Here is a 17500-nt window from a genome sequence, read left to right on the forward strand (position 1 = left end):
GTTGTCCTCGACGGTCGTACATCTAAACAATATGATATAAATGCGGGAGTGCCCCAGGGATCTATCCTTGGACCTCTGCTGTTCCTGATATTCATAAATGACCTCCCTGACAAAATTGCCTCTGAGATGGATGGTAACGTTCAATGCCACCAAGACAAAACTGGTTTCATTCAATAATTACAAGAAACCTTCTCTGCCACCTATAGCAATGGCCAACGACTCTTTATCTGAGAATACGTCTCTCAAGCTCCTTGGCCTAACGTTCACAGGAAACATGAGTTGGAACAATTACATCGAGGGCATTGCCAGGGCCGCTGCAAGGAAGGTGGGCTCTCTCTACCGTGCTAGAAAACTTCTAACACCCGAAAGTATCCTGTACCTCTATAAGGCCACTATTCGCCCATGTATGGAGTATTGCTGTCATATTTGGGCCGGTGCATCGGCTACTAGTCTCTCGCTCCTTGACAGGGTTCAAAAGAGAGTCGCAAATCTGATAGGCCCTAAACTGGCATCTAAACTTCAGCCATCGTCGAAACGTTGCATCCCTCTGCCTGTTCTACAAGTATTATAATGGTGAATGTTCTGAAGAACTGCAAGCACTTGTGCCCCCACGACGTAAACACCCTCGACAGACCCGACAAGCTGCAAAATCCCACCCCCACACTGTAGAGATCCCTAGATGTAAAAGATCTTTCTACTCCAGTAGTTTCTTCCCCAGAACTGCTAGACTTTGGAATTCCATTCCAGGTCACTGCTTCCCCAACTGTACTGACATGCATAAGTTCAAGTGCAACGTGAACCAACATCTCGCTGCCCTAATCCCTACATAGTACCCCAGTAGATGTTTCCCCTGATAGTAGCCGTCTACACCAAAGTGGCAATGTGCCTTGTTTTGGGTGAAAATGTAATAAAAAATAAAAAAATAAAAAATAAATGACAAAAAGATGAATTCCAAAATTCGTGATGTTGACCATCTTATAATTTATTCCTTTAATTCAGTTGACTTATACAATTCTAAAATTGTATAAGTCAACTGAATTAAAGGAATCTATCTATCTATATATCTATAAAAGTGAAAGTCTCAGTCTGTCTGTGTATCTGTGTATCTCTGTGTTGTGTCTGTACATTTCCCTACGCAATAACTCTGTCAATTTTCAGTCTACAGACTCGAAATTTGACATACAGGGTACTGAGATTTGGGAAAATCGATGTGATTGATTTTCGGCCAGAAATTTGGCGATTAAGTGGTCAAAGTTCAACGATTTGACCTTTGAGAACTCTACCAAACTCCTCCGACAATTTTGGGTCTAAACACTTGAAATTTTAGATATAGGTTCCTTGGACATGGATCTAATTTAATAACTTGATTTAAGCCCAAAACAGAAAATTTTAAGTGGTCATAATAGGGGTCAAAGTTAAAAACATTGACCACTTCTTTTTTTGCTCAAAATACCCCTCCAAATACCCGGGAAACGCCGGGTACCCATGCTAGTCTATCTATCTATATATCTATGAAAATGAAAGTGTCTGTCTGTCTATGTATCTGTGTATCTGTGTGTCTGTGTATGTACATTTTCCTACGCAATAACTCTGTCAATTTTAAGTCTACAGACTCGAAATTTGATATACAGGGTACTGAGATTTGGGAAAATCGATGTGATCGGTTCTCGGCCAGAGATTTGGCGATTACGTGGTCAAAGTTCAACGATTTGACCTTTGAGAACTCTACCAAACTCCTTCGCCAATTTTGGGTCTAAACACTTGAGATTTTTTATATAGGTTCCTTGGACATGGATCTAACTTAATAACTTGATTTGAGCTCAAAACAATAAATGTTAAGGGGTCATAATAGGGGTCAAAGTTAACAAAGTTGACCATTTTTTTTTTTTTTGCTCAATATACATCTTCAAATACCGTGGCAACGCCGGGCACCCATGCTAGTGTATCTATAAATGTGAAAGTGTCTGTCTGTCTGTGTGTATCTGGGTATTTGGGTGTGTACATTTCCCTATGCAATAACTCTGTCAATTTTAAGTCTACAGACTCGAAATTTGATATACAGGGTACTGAGATTTGTGGAAAATCGGTGGGATCGGTTTTCGGCCAGAAATTTGGCGAGTAAGAGGTCAAAGTTCAAAGATTTGACCTTTGAGAACTCTACCAAAGTCCTCCGACAATTTTCGGTCTAAACACTTGAAATTTTAGATATAGGGTCCTTGGACATGGATCTAACTTAATAACTTGATTTGAGCTAAAAACAATAAATGTTAAGGGGTCATAATAGGGGTCAAAGTTAAAAAAATTGAATTTTTTTTTTTTTGCTCAGCATACACTTCCAAACACCCGGGCAACGCCGGGCACCCATTGCTAGTATAATATAATCTATAACATAAAGCTGAACGTCTGTGTGTGTGTGTGTCTGGTCACGAATAGGCTCCTATATGGTTAACTATTATAGAAAACTGATCACATATAACGAAAGAAGATGTATCAAGACACAGGAATGGGTATCTTTGATCTGGCATAATGATGATTCATTAAAATTGTGGGGTCTGCGTATGCGCCTGGTCCACAAAGTATGAAAAAAAAATTTTAAATAAAAAAAATGTTTACAAGTGTTTTTGATATAGATGTTCATAATAATACTTTGATAAGTATGTTTTAACTTAAATAGGGATGGTATAATAAAATTGTGGGGTCTGCGTTCGCGCCTGGCCTTCATAGAATGGAAATAGGCACAAACTTTAATAAAGACTTTTCATATTTGTCTGCGTAAGTATACTTTGATAATTATGTTTCAGTTTGAAGAAATATGGTATAATAAAATTATGGGGTGTTCGTTCGCACCTGACCTCCATAGAATGGAAATATGTCACAAAGTTTAACAAGATTTTTTTAAATATAGATCCACAGAATATTGTGATAAGTGTTTCAGTGTGAACAGGTATGGGGTTTATCTATTTTATTTTTACTTTCATCATATTTTGCTTTAGTTTTGATACCCCCAAATTCGAAGCTATCTCTTTACAACCCTTCCCTTTCATAACCTATCATACTTTCATAAATCACAGTCCATTTTCTGTAGGCTGTTTTTGAACCCAGTCAACGACGGGTACTTTTGCTAACATAATATAATATAATATGATATATATAGAACTGTCAACAGTTATTTGATTTACACACACACACACACACACACACACACACACACACACACACACACACACACATATATATATATAATTTACAGAAAGTTTTAGTCTATAGAGACAGCGACGGTGGATGTGTATTCTCGCATGTGTTTTTGTGGCTGGGTATGCATCATAGGGTCCGTGAATGCGGGTGTGTCCCTCGATCTCTGACGGACAAGAAAATGCGACTCATGTGTCTAAACAAATACCTAGAGGTTAAACCGCAGTTTAGTGGCCAGAAGCGACTGCGATCATAATTTACTCGTGTATAGGAGATAAATATTGGCTTTCTTCAAGATCAGCAGGCCTGTGTTGACAAAGACTTTCAAAAAGCTTTCTGCTGTCCTATCGGCTGTACGAAAGGAAACAATAAAAAAAATTAATAAATAAATAAAAATAGTGCTCACCTGCACTTTTATAATAAAAAAAAAAAAAAACGAGGGCGGCTTTGTCGGTCGTAAAACCGCTTAAATATATTTCAATTCATGCAAATTTCGTATTTATCTGTAAAGACCGAATTCTCTATTGATCATTATATTTTTCATTAAGTGGTAATTTCAAACATTTAAAAGAAAAGAAAAAAAATTTAGGTGCCATCAGCTAGAATCGAAACCAAAACATTAAGCGTTCCGAACGAATCTCTTGCCGATGTAGCTGTCGAGAGATAGATCCGAGAGAAATGATATTAAACGACTTGAATAAATGAATTTAATTTAGACATGCGCAGAAAGAAAAACAATATGTCGGCAAATTGAAATTAAGAGTTTTCATTTCAACTTGCCGGCATATTACTGTACGCACTATGAACCAATCCAAACAAAAATTTAACTCGTTTTTAACCATCTTTGGTCTATGATTACTATTTCCTGTTAATTTCACGTTTATGTGACCAATCGTTTAAGGGTTTGTCGAATAAATATTTACACATAAACATACAGACACACATATACATCTACTTCGGTTTTTTTACTTATATAGATATTTTTATGAAACGATGTATTACATTTTTAAAATCAATGGATGGAATACTGTTGCCACATCTGGGCAGGAGCTGCTAGAAAGGACTTGTCCTGCCTTGATAGAGTTCAAAATAGACTTCGTAGCCTCGTAGGAGATGTCCTTTTCTCTTCCCTGCAACCTCTATCTCACAGAGGAGATGTTGCAAGTTTGTCTCTGATGTATCGTTATTTTCATGGAAAGTGTTCGACTGAGCTTCAATCTATGGTGCCCCTTCGCCTAACTTTCACAAGAAACAGTCGTCTAGCTGTAAACACTATCAATAATTCCCCCTACTCTTTATCTGTGCCTAAACCTAAACGTAGATTCCATGAACAAAGCTTCTTTCTTAGAACTGCACACCTGTGAAATTGTCTTCCGTTTTTTTTTTTTTTGCTTTCCGGCTGACTACAATATGGTTGTGTTCAAGTCTAAAGTAAATAAGTTCTTGATGAGCCGTTCCATATAAGTTATCAAATTTACCAAATTTTCATTACTAATGATTACTATATTGTCCAATTTCTACTGTCCACTCTTTAACCCTTATCCTTGAGTGGCCTCTTGGCCTTGATAATGTGGTGATGCCTATGTAAAAAAAAAAGGAGAAAGTATAAAAAAACGTGGGTGTGATTTTTAAAGTTTTTTTTTTTTTTTGAACGTTCAGTCGACAGGATCGCAGAACGTCTTTTGATAAACGCTGTCAACACAGAGGTGCTGATCTTGAAGAAAGCATAAACATGTTTTATGTTGTTGGTTTTGTAAAATTTAGTAAATGCTGGACGATTTAGAGTTGAAATCTCTTTAATATTACGCGTGCCATTTTAAGAAAAGCTCGCTTGAAATGTGTAGATATACCGAAAAATTATTAGAACAAAATGGTTGGTTGTTTTTGTTTTACGCCATATCAACCTTTTCAGGTTATTTAATGCCGAATTCAGTGATTTCGAAGAACACTTTTTAATAGAATATATATATATATATATATATATATATATATATATATATATATATATATATATATATATATATATATATATTCAAGTCGGGTTTCTATTTAACCCATAGTTGGGACCCTAACAGATATTACTACTCCGGGTCAGAGTGGACCTGAGAGCAACGGCAATTAAAGGGTGGTTGCACACTCCCCAAAGGCCGCAAACTGGGACCTCACGATCGGATATAGTTTAAGGTCATATCCAGGACCAGAAAAAAAAATGGAGTCTTCATACAACCGGAAGTAACAAGTAAACTACAAGCAATATAAAATTAAAGTAGGTTTACTTTTCTTCCGATTGCAGTAAAGTGTGACACAAGTTTGGAAGGTCAGGAAAATCTAGTATATATATAAAAGTGAACGTGTGTGTGTGTGTGTGTGTGTGTGTGTGTGTGTGTGTGTGTCTGTGTCTGTGTGTCTGTGTGTGTACATTTTCCAACGCAATAACTCTGTCAATTTTCAGTCTACAGACTCGAAATTTGATATACAGGATACTGAGATTTGGGAAAATCTTTGTAATCCGTTTTCGACCAGAAATGTAGCTGTTAAGGGGTCAAAGTTCAACGATTTGACTTTTGAAAACTCTATCCAACTCCCCCGCCAATTTTGGGTCTAAACACTTGAGATTTTTTATATAGGGTCCTTGGACATGAATCTAACTTAATAACTTGATTTGAGCCAAAAGCAATAAATTTTAAGAGGTCATAATAGGGGTCAAATTTTAAAAAATGTTGACCTCTGGGGTCAAATTACTCAGACAATTTCTGGTCTAAACATTTTTAATTTTACATAAAGGGTATTCAGAGATAGGGAAAGCTTTTTCATTGGTTTGGGTCGAAAATCTTTAGTTACCAATATATAAATGTATGTATGTATGTATGTATGTATGTCTGCCTAAAACTTTTGACAGAGGCGATGGATTTTACCAAGATCAGTATCGTTTTAAAGCTCGGCCTTTCCTACAATAAATATCGAAAAATTGGCTAAAAACATTGATATCTTCACCTTCGACTAGGAACTTTTCTACAGGGGCGGGGTCGCTTTTTTCGCCGATATTTTTAAAGATATCCTCTCCTTTCGATTGTCTAGCCTTAATTTAAACATAAGTCACTTCAGGTTTGGCGGTGGTCGTAACCGTAAAGAGGTCAGATTTTGTTCCTGTTCTTTTCATCCTTCGCGGTATGGGTTCGAGCCTGCCTTCCTACTACCACTTTTTTTTTTTTTGCTCAACATACACATCCAAATACACGGGCAACGCCGGGCTGAAATACTAGTAAATTATAAGATGGTCAACATCACGAATTTTGGAATATAACTTTTTGTCATTTATTCTCTATATTGCTCTGTAATTACATTGAGCTTCTTAAATAAGGATTGATATATATTATAAAAAAATATATTTCTACAGAAATATATATATATATATATATATATATATATATATATATTACATTTTCTTGTAGATATTGAATAGAGCTAAAAAGCCTATGCTTTATGCAACATATGCCAATTGAATAATGAATCAATGCGATATAAACTTATCTTTCTTGAAAACAGGTTTGTAAAATAGAATTGAAGTAGATTTTTATCTGTTTTCGTATTTAAGAGCAACTCTAACCTACTTTGACAGAAATATTGAAAAGAAAGAATAGATAAAAAGATTGGCCTAGCCGTTATCTTTCTTTTTTACTGTGAAAATTCGTTTCTTTTTAAACATAACCATTATATATATATATATATATATATATATATATATATATATATATATATATATATATAATTTTTTTAAATATAATTATGCACTGACACGTGTTTCGTCGTCTACAACTCATCAGAGTGGCTGAATCTAGCAAGATTCGAAATCCGGGTCCCGATTTCGAATCTCGCTAGATTCAGCCACTCTGATGAGTCGTAGATGACGAAACACATGTCAGTGGATAATTATATTCCATTCATTCCTATATCTAAACACAGACTCAAATTCGCACCCCTATTGCGTTTTACTTATACAGGGTGACCCCAAAAAAACAAAACGAAAGCTAAATGGAGGCCATCTAGAACATATGCTGTAGAATGGAGAAAAAAAAGTTCAAAAACCCTAGTGTTTTGATGTGATGTTTTAAATATAATAAACTAGTTATGAGCAGTCTCATTTCATTCGGATAAAACACTAAAAATGGGGCCTAACTAGATTTAGGTCCCGTTTTTTGGGGTCACCCTGTATATATACAATATTTATTTACATTTGTATATATAATGGTTTTATATATATATATATATATATATATATATATATATATATATATTGTAGAAATTGTAATTAATAAAAACTGAAGAAAGTGCTCAATACTGTTGTAGAGCAAATATGCGTTTTATTTTTTATTACCGTATCTTTCTGTTAAGTTACATTATTGTTTCAGCTATATATATATATATATATATATATATATATATATATATATATATATATTGTATATACGGCATAATTACGTTGACATTTTTCCCAATTTTTTAACCTCGCTCTCCTTTCTCTTTAACGAATTCTGTTGAGCTCCAGGCATCTTTTTCCACGTGAAGCGTTTCCATTGGTGCAAATTACAGCAACTCTTTGTCTAACAGCTTCTAATCTTTCTTCCTCGGTGTCATTTCTTTTTCGTTTGGATGGCATCTTTAGTGCGTATCTGAAAATGAAAAATATTATCTTAAATTTTTCACAAGAATTATATGCATCTCAAGAAAAAAGGACCCTTAATGATGCGTTACATTGTTTTTGGCAGCGTGCTTTTGGAAGGGCAAAGTTAAGAGATACAGTCCGATAAATTTTGGGCTATGTTGGGGACCACTATCATGCCACATTTCATTAAGACTGGCTGAGAAGATGGGGGTGGAGGAGGGTGGTCTGATTCAAATTTACGAAGAAGTTGACCGGCACCAATGGTGGCGAACCCCAACCTAGTTCGCTGCACCTTATCTTTACAAAAGTCTATACAAAATTTCAACCAGATCGGACCAGTAGTTTCCAAGAAAATGTGAGAGTAAATGCGGTATTGTGGTGACTAATTCTTATTAATTAATATATACAATATAATCATATTGACAAACCGGTTCCCGTTAAATCAACAAAGTTAAGCAACATTGATCCTGACCATAGTAAAATGGGTGACAATTCAGTAATTTCAGGTATTGTATATGTTCTCTACTAATCTTTGCATCGTTTCCAGTCAGCCTTGGACCTCTCTGTACCACTGGATTCAAGCCGTGCCGATTTAGGAGAGATGTGGTTGGCGATTGCGCAATCCTTGCCTCACAATTACATGCGCAGTTACCCTTACAGGGGTGTCCATTGTCTCTTGTGACAGAACGGCGAAGTCATAATTCTTATTAACTAGCAGGACCTGTGGAAATTCCACAGGGGACTCATTCATATGTAATATATTGATGTTGGCATTCTGTAGATGTTCAGTGTAAATGGAGACACTCTGATATTATTGTAGCTCTTTTGTTAAAACTGCAAAAGTATTTCACTAAGCTAGCACGAACGCCTGGCAAAGCCCGGTCGTAAAGTATGCTTCAATATTATATTTTAATTATTGCAGATTTCGTATATATTATTATAGAGTTAATGTTCAATCGATTTCTTTTTATATATCATAAAGTTGCGATTTCAAAAATAAAACTATATATCCATATGACTTGAGTGCATTAGCTTGAATCGAAACCGAAATAAAAACTTGTGAAAAAATATATGTATGTATATATAACTTGAATTCCTTCAGCCATAATCAAAACCGAAACCAAAACTTATGAAGAATTCTTGGTAAAATTATTTGTGACAAGAAATGGAAGTACATTACAATTAAACGGCCCGGATGTAAGCGTGACACAGAAAATAACACACGCGCTATCGTATTAATATATAGATCCTAACTATGCATCGAACAGACACCATAATACTTAGTTCGCTGCATCTTATCATAACAAAAATCAAATTTCGACGATATCAGCTTACTAGTTTCCAAGAAAACGTGAAACGGACAGACAGACAAACAAACAGATACACAAACTACGAGAGATATAATACTGATTTTTATTTTAAAAACTAAAATAGCTTTCGTTTAAATTACCTCCCTTGAAAGTTAATGAACATCATATTTGAAAAAAAAAAAAAAAGGTTTTGGTAATTTATGGAACGCTCAAAGTTGATCATCTTTTACAAGAAAACATTTATCTTCGAAAGTAAAGGTCAACTTTGAGTTTTCGAGATTTTTTTTTTTTCCACACAAATGAAAGAACAGCAATGAGAAATCGGTTAATGAAGGCGATGATTTATCTGAGATGTTGGCCCGGTCTCAATGCTCAAGATTTGATCTTTCGTACACAATTGATCCTTCTTTACACAAAGCGAATTTTCGTAAAGCGAATTACGGATAGAAAAGATTGATTGATTGTAAAAGAGATATAATGCCGGATTATTTGTCTGCGAAAAGAGTTAGCATGGCTGACTGTCATGTCTCATACAAGAATAATCATCATCAAGGTCTGAATATAAAGAACACGTATTTCAAAGTTCATTATTACTAAAGAACATGACCTCTTCAGGATACCACATGATTAGCATCATCGTCATCCGCGTAATCATCATCATCATCATCATCGTCTTCGTCATCATCAGCTTCATTCGACAACTTGAATGCGCCATGTTTGAATCCAGATGGTTCTACAAAAACACTTTCACTTAGGAATGTTGGCAACCTTCATATGGTCCCTCCCGTGAGTACCAGATATTTTTCTAAAAAGAATTCTTAACAGAAAAATATCGGGAAAATGAATGCTGTCGTCGTCGCCGCCGCCGCCGCCGCCGCCGCCGCCACCGCCGCCGCCGCCGACGACAACGACGACGACAACAACAACAACAACAACAGCAGCAGCAGCATTCGGTTTAACATCTACTTCATATGCTTTCATTGTTAATCTTTTCCAAATTTACCTATCTTTGTCTTCTCTACATCCCATTCCCTATCCCAGACGGTTACATTCCCGACACGTTTCCCAGACCAGCAAGACCAACATGCCTCACTTCTAGATCTATTTCTGAAAACAGTTCCCAATGATTGTACAACAAATGCCCACAGTCCACTCGGGAATGCTGATCACGCTGTGATAATGGTAGAAATCACCCTAAATTCTCGCCCTAAAACTGGAGACCCGCTACTCAAAACAATGAGGTATTACAAAAAGGCCGACTGGGAAGCCATCAGGGAACTCATCAGAGATGCCCCATAGCAAAATATCTTTTATCTCCCAGCTGAACAGTGTGCAAATGAGACCACTGAATGGTTCAAAACTGCAATTGAGGCACATGTTCCCACACGGAAATTCTATAGCACACTTCACTCTCCTCAATGGTTTACCTCAGCTTGTGCAGCTGCTATTGCTCAAAGGCAGCATGCGTTCCGCAGATTCAACCAACATAAGTCCAGTTAAAACGGACAGAAGTTAGAAATAATTGCAAGTGAGTAATAGTGACAGCTAAGACAGATTACACTGAAACCACCAGGAAACGCATTGAAGCACAGAAATTAGGAACCCGGGATTTTTGGAAAATCTACAACAGTGTAGTAATAGGCAGTCAACAATTCCCCCACTATCAAACAATCATGAGGTTGCTTGCACGGCAACCGACAAGGCTAATCTGCTTGCCAGTCGGTTTGCCTCAAACTGCACATTGGACCCGGCACACCACTCCCTACCCGACTTTCCTTTGCGGACAGACGCCACACTAGACGATTTGAAAATCACCCCTTCTCAGGTGCATGGTATCATAAAAAACCTAGACACCTCAAAAGCATGTGGACCAGATCTCATCCCAGCTGTGCTAATAAAAAAATGCTCTGCTGAGGTTGCTCCAGTTCTCTCCAAACTTTACAATAAATGCCTTAACGAATCTTGCTCTCCTGACTGCTGGAAAACCGCTTCTGTGGTACCAGTCTTCAAGAATTCTGGTGAAAGAACTGACCCACTAAATTATCGCCCCATTAGCCTCCTCCCGCTTTTTGCCAAAATATTTGAGTCCTTAGTTAATCAAGCCCTAGTCCAACACCTAACAGCTGCTAAACTCCTGACCAACAAACAATATAGATTCAGGCAAGCCAGTTTAACAGCAGATATCTTAACTGTCGTCTCTGAATGTATATACCATTCAGTGGACAAAATAGGGGAGGATAGAGCGGTAGCCCTTGATATATCTAACGCTTTTGACAGGGTATGGCACGATGGTCTTCTAAGGAAAATTAGATCATATGGTATCACTGGAAGAATACATAATGTAATTAAATCCTTCTTAAGTAAGAGAAAAATCCAAGTTGTACATCTAAACAATATGAGATAAATGCGGGAGTACCGCAGGGGTCTATCCCTGGACCTTTATTTTCCTGATATTCATAAATGACCTCCCTGATAAAATTGTTTCGGAGATGGGTATATTTGCCGATGACACCACCCTCTATAACAGGCATGAGGGGAAAACAAATGAACACATATCTAAAGAAATGGCAGAATCACTAGAGGATGACCTCCAATCTGTAGTGGAATGGGGACAAAAACGGATGGTCACATTCAATGCTGCCAAGACTAAGCTTGTTTCCTTCAATAACTACAAGAAACCTTTTCTACCACCAATAGCGATGGCTAAGAATACACTGCCTGAAAGTACTTCCTTTAAACTCTTCGGACGAACGTTTACAGGGAACATGAACTGGAATATATACATTGAGAGCATTGCCAAGGCTGCTGCAAAGTAGGTGGGCTTTCTCTACTGTGCCAGAAAATTACTTACGCCTGAAAGTATCCTGTACCTCTATAAGGCCACCATTCGCACATGTATGGAGTATTGCTGTCACATTTGGGCTGGTGCATCTGCTGCTTGTCTCTCACTCCTGGACAGGGTTCAAAAGAGAGTCGCCAACCTGATAGGTCCTGAACTGTCATCTAAACTTCAGCCTCTGTCCCATGGACGAAATGTTGCATCCCTCTGCCTGTTCTACAAATACTTTAATGGTGGCTGCTCTGACGAACTGCAAGCACTTGTACCTCCTCGACGTGACTACCCCCGACAAACCTGACAAGCAACTAAGTCTCACAGTAGAGATCCCTAGGTGTCAGAAAGACTTTGACTCCAATAGTTTCTTCCTCAGAACTGCAAGTCTTTGGAACTCCCTTCCGGGATACTGATTTTCCAACTGTACTGATATGCAGAAGTTCAAGTGTAATGTGAACAAACATCATTCTACTCATCTCCCTTCATAATGCCCCCACAAATTATGTCCCCGATAGTAGCCCCCTACTTCAAAGTGGCCCCTGCCTTGTTTGGGGTGAAGATTGAATAATAATAAAAAAAATGTCTTTATTTATCCCTCTTTTTCTTGGATCAATTTTTATCACTTCCTCTCAGGCTTTCCTTGCTTTTTCCCCTGTGAACAAAACCTCATACTTTGGTTTTACTTTCAGCAGTCTTGTAACTCTCGCTTCCCTTATTTTGTCCTTTAGTTTTCATGACAAGTGCTCGTCTGAGCTCCAATCTATGGCCCCCCCCTCGCCTAAAATTCATGAGAAACACTCGTCTAGCTGAAAACACTATCAATAATTTCCCCCACTCTTTATCCGTACCTAAACCTAAAACGTAGATTCCATGAACAAAGTTTCTTTCTTTGAACTGCACACTTGTGGAACTGTCTTACATTTGCCTGCTTTCCAGCTGCTTATAATATGGTCGTCTTCAAGTCCAATGTAAACAAGTTCTTGATGAGCCGTTCTCCTTAAGTAATCCAATTTACCAAATTTCCACTACTAACGATTCCGATGATATTGTCCCATTAACTACTGTACACTCTTTAATCCTTATCCCCGAGTGGCTTCTGGGCCTTGATAATCGGTGACTCTTATGTAAAAAAAAAAATATATATATATATATATTCCATGAGCGATGTTTCTGACATAGGAGAAAGAATTGCTGCTTTCTAGATCTAAATCCATCCTGTAACACTTTCTTGGCTAGTTTTTGATCTTGAAGTAGTATGTTTTAGCTCCTTACATCAAGTGGTTTTATGCCTTGTCTGGAGCGATTTCCATAAAAAAAACAAACTGTTCTACATTTCATCCATTCTTTCAACATGACCCTGACCATCGAAGTCTATACTTCTGCATGCATCTTCATATATTGTCCAGATTTCATCTTCCTCTGAGTTCATCACGTTACACATCCATCGTGCTCATATTTTCCTCCATGCAACGCATGTCCTCAACCCTCACTGGTCAGATTTTACTTCCATAAATTACACGACATACACATCCCTGATAGACACTTCCTTTTGTTGACAGTGTTTTTTTTTTCTTTTTACTTATAGGCTCACCACTTATCAAGGCCTGAAAGCCACTCAAGGATAAGGGTTAAGTGTTAGGTAGGTGGTGAGACAAGGTCAGTCACGGTTAAACTTGGGTAAGGCTAGATTATTTAAATGTACGACTCAATAGGAATTTATTTCCATTAGACTTGAAGACCACCATGTTATAGTCGGCCGGAAAGCAGACAAACGCTATTGCATTCCACATACGGACAGTTCTAGGAAAGAAATTCTGCTCATAGAATTTTTGTTTAGTTTTAGGCACAGAGAAGGGAGTGGGGAAAAGTGTTGGCGGTTATTTCAGCTAGACGAGTATTTGCTGTGAATGTTTTATGGAGAGAGACCATAGATTGGAGCTTGATTTGAACACTTACTATAAATATTCATAGAACAGAAATAGAGATGTTAATGTCTCTTCTGTGAGAAAAAGGAAGTAGAGAGGCAAAAAAGGTCATCGTCCACTAGATAGCGAAGATGGTTCTATACCCTGTCAAGGCAGAGAAAGGGTGCTTTTAGGAGCTCCCCCCACATTTGGCAACAGTAATTCTTCTTAGGCTGTATTTGACTCTTGCACAGGTAGATAACTGCGTCGGGAATGTTATATTTTCTGGAATGTTAGAACAATCCCATCTTTCCAGCGATTTTGGTAACGGATCTGACGTAGGTTTTTCATTTCAAGTCAAGAGTAAAGGTTAGTTCCAAAAGTTTGTCAAAGCTGAGTGTTTTATCTAGGCATCTGAGCATTGGTGGTGAAAAGATAACAGTTTGGTTCTGGATGCATTACAGGCAACTAGCCATTTTTTACCCCATTGTACCACATGTTTCAGGTTGAAAGAGAGAGAATCTGCAATATCCTGGTCTTTATCGGCCTTTGAAGTGTTGCCGTAGATGCTAGTATCGTTTGTCATAGATGTCGACAAATGGACGGAGAATGTGATTTGGGAGGTCGTTTATGAAGATCAAGAAGAGAGTTGGGCCCAGGATGGATCCCTGCGGCATCCCAGTGTTAATAATGTGAATTTCGGATTTCTGCTCATCCACAACCACTTGGATAGACATTTGGTAACGCTCTGCTAGTTAGTAATGTCAGAAGTTCTCTGAACTTACTTCATCCACTTTTAACTCTTACAATCACACTAGCATCTGTTCCACCAATGTAAGAAAACCTCTGAACAACCTCAGCAGCTTCACCATCCGAATATACTTTCTCCACATCTGAGTCTTCATCCATCTCCATTATCTTACACATCTTGCACAAAAACTATTTATTTAAATATTTAAATTCATACAGAAACTGAGACACATACATGCGAGTATTACGTTTTTTTTCTAAACAGTTCACTCCTTGTAAGTAAAAAGAAAAATACTTGAGCTGCGATCGAAATGAAAACCTAAAGACAGTGAGTCAAGTGCGATAACTATTCAGCCAGCTTGACACGCCTTCAAAAAGTGTTTTCAAACTGACTTATATTTGACATAAGGAATCTATAATGTGAACCATTCGCACATGCGCAATCATGAAACAGTTAGCAAACAGAGACAAATCCGATGACTCCCATGTATCAATTTTTCAATTTCGACCCCTTAGTAGCCCCTTTTCCCGGATTAAAATCTATTAAAAAGTTTTCCAGATATCTGAATTACCTATATACCAAATTTCAAGTCTGTAGATTAAAAATTCGTTGAGTATATAGGCTGAGAAGTGTTCTCACACACACATTCTCACTTTTATAGATGTATAAATTATTAGAATTAAAAACTTTCTAGAAAAGACATTAAAAGAAAAAAAAACAAAAAAACGATTATTTTTCTGAATCCTATCCTAAGGAAATGAAACGAAATTTCCTCCGTGTATTTATCATTTATACTTTTTTTTTTAATTAATTACTGCAATACTTAGTTTCAATTATGTCACGTATCACTGTAAGAAAAAAAATAAAACCAGAATAAAAAATTAAAAAAAAACCCAAAACATACAAAAAAGAAAACACCCCGAAAAAAATGAAGGTTTTTCGTTTCATTTTGATAAAAAACAAATAAAAAGGAATACGAAACAAATAAACTGGGGGAAAAAAATAAAACTGTTGGAAATCGATAATAGAAAAAAACTAAGAAAATGGAGAAATTAACACAAAAAGTTATAATGTATTTATCGCAAAAAAAGGAGCTTGGAAATTTTTTTTTAAAAAAGTGATAAAAACGGGGGAAAAAGAAGCGAACGTAAAATAATCCTAAAAATAACACTGTTTAAATGTTAAAACTTTCAACAACAACAACAAAAACTATCCGTTGAATGGGCGCGAACGTTACACCCCCAGGTTATGATATGGATCCGTTATCCAATGCTCTACGTAAACGTCATAGAAATAATGTCTTATTTTATTCTATTTTAACCACTACTGCTAGACGCGCATGCGTGGTTGCCGAAAGGAACGATTTTTTGCGACCCTCGCTAAATTCATTGTTTTCAATAACGAAAATAATGAAACACGTTATAATACATTTTAAATAATTACCCCCCCCCTCCACAAAAAAGAAACGAAAACATTTTTAGTAAGAGATTCGGCGGACGTTTATGTAATTGCCCCCACCCCCTCTAAATTCCACAATTTACAATTTTTTTAATGTTTAACGTCAAACTCATTGATTACAAACTTAAGTTTAAGAAAAAATAATTATATAAATGGAAAAAAAAAAATTGCATGACTTTTTTTGTCGGGGATCAGTTTTCAATTATAACGTTCTACTAAATTGAACGCGTATTTCTGACCATCACCGAGAAAAATCTTGATGACGGTGACGGTCACAAAGTACGTGTTCAATTTAGTAGAACGTTATAATTGAAAAGTGATCCCCGACGATAAAAGTCATGAACAATTTTTTAATCTGAAAGGTAAGTCTTTAATATGTGAGATAAACATGAATAAAGTCTAAATCGTGTAATTTAGATGGGAAGGGATCAATTTTCTAGACGTACGGCAGAGATTCGTCCATATTTTTCATCTCATAAGCTTTGACAATCGAGTCAACGATATGTTCTTATTAAATAAAATTATTAAAGTTTTAGTTTGTTTATTTTTTTAATGCAGAAGATAAATGTTTTACAAACGATACCATAACATGTACTGGTAAAAAGAAAAAAGAAAAAAGAAAAGAAAATATAATTGCCGCAGCTTTAAACTAAATTATAAATGCTTTATATAAATGTGTGACGATTGAATCTCCATCTTGGTTAAGGGCTGATGAGTTAGTTTTTTTATGATCCGGAATAACAGAATTTCAAGGTGGCAGCCAATGAGAATAGACGGAATGTTACTGGGGAGAAATCATTATTTTCGAATAGTGAAGTGTAATGGTATGAGCGTTTAATCCAATTAATAAGGGTGTCATGTCAATAAAGTTGTAATGGTTATATATTTCCCAGGTCTTGACTGGGAGAGTGGGAGGACTTATCAGGTAGAGGGGAAAATACGAACTACTTTGTCTATAGATCACTACTGCCTAGATCTGTAGACGAAGTAGTTCGTATTTTTCCTTCTGCCTGATAAGTCCTGTTATCAAGATTTTTCTCGGTGATGGTCACAAATTACGTGTTCAATTTAGTAGAACCTTATATTCTTTATTGGATTTTGTTTTTAATATATTTTCCGGTTTGTTTTACTATACACATAGATTCGAAAAAGTTATCAAAAAACAAATGTATAACAAATAAATGTTATCAAAGGCAAGATTAGTTATTTTTCTACCTAACCGGATAATCTTGTAGTGTTTTTATTTAATGTAACATCTTTATTCAGCTGTTTACCGATGTATTGGAAAATTAAAAATGGCGCCATACTTTCTGTATCAATATATGTGTCAGTACTAACCCTATTCAGATTTAACTGGCTTCTTCCAAAGGAGGAAGTTTTGTGGGAGTA

This window comes from Euprymna scolopes, chromosome 23, assembly GCF_053919585.1.
Source record: "Euprymna scolopes isolate OS-2025 chromosome 23, ASM5391958v1, whole genome shotgun sequence".
Taxonomy (NCBI): domain Eukaryota; kingdom Metazoa; phylum Mollusca; class Cephalopoda; order Sepiida; family Sepiolidae; genus Euprymna; species Euprymna scolopes.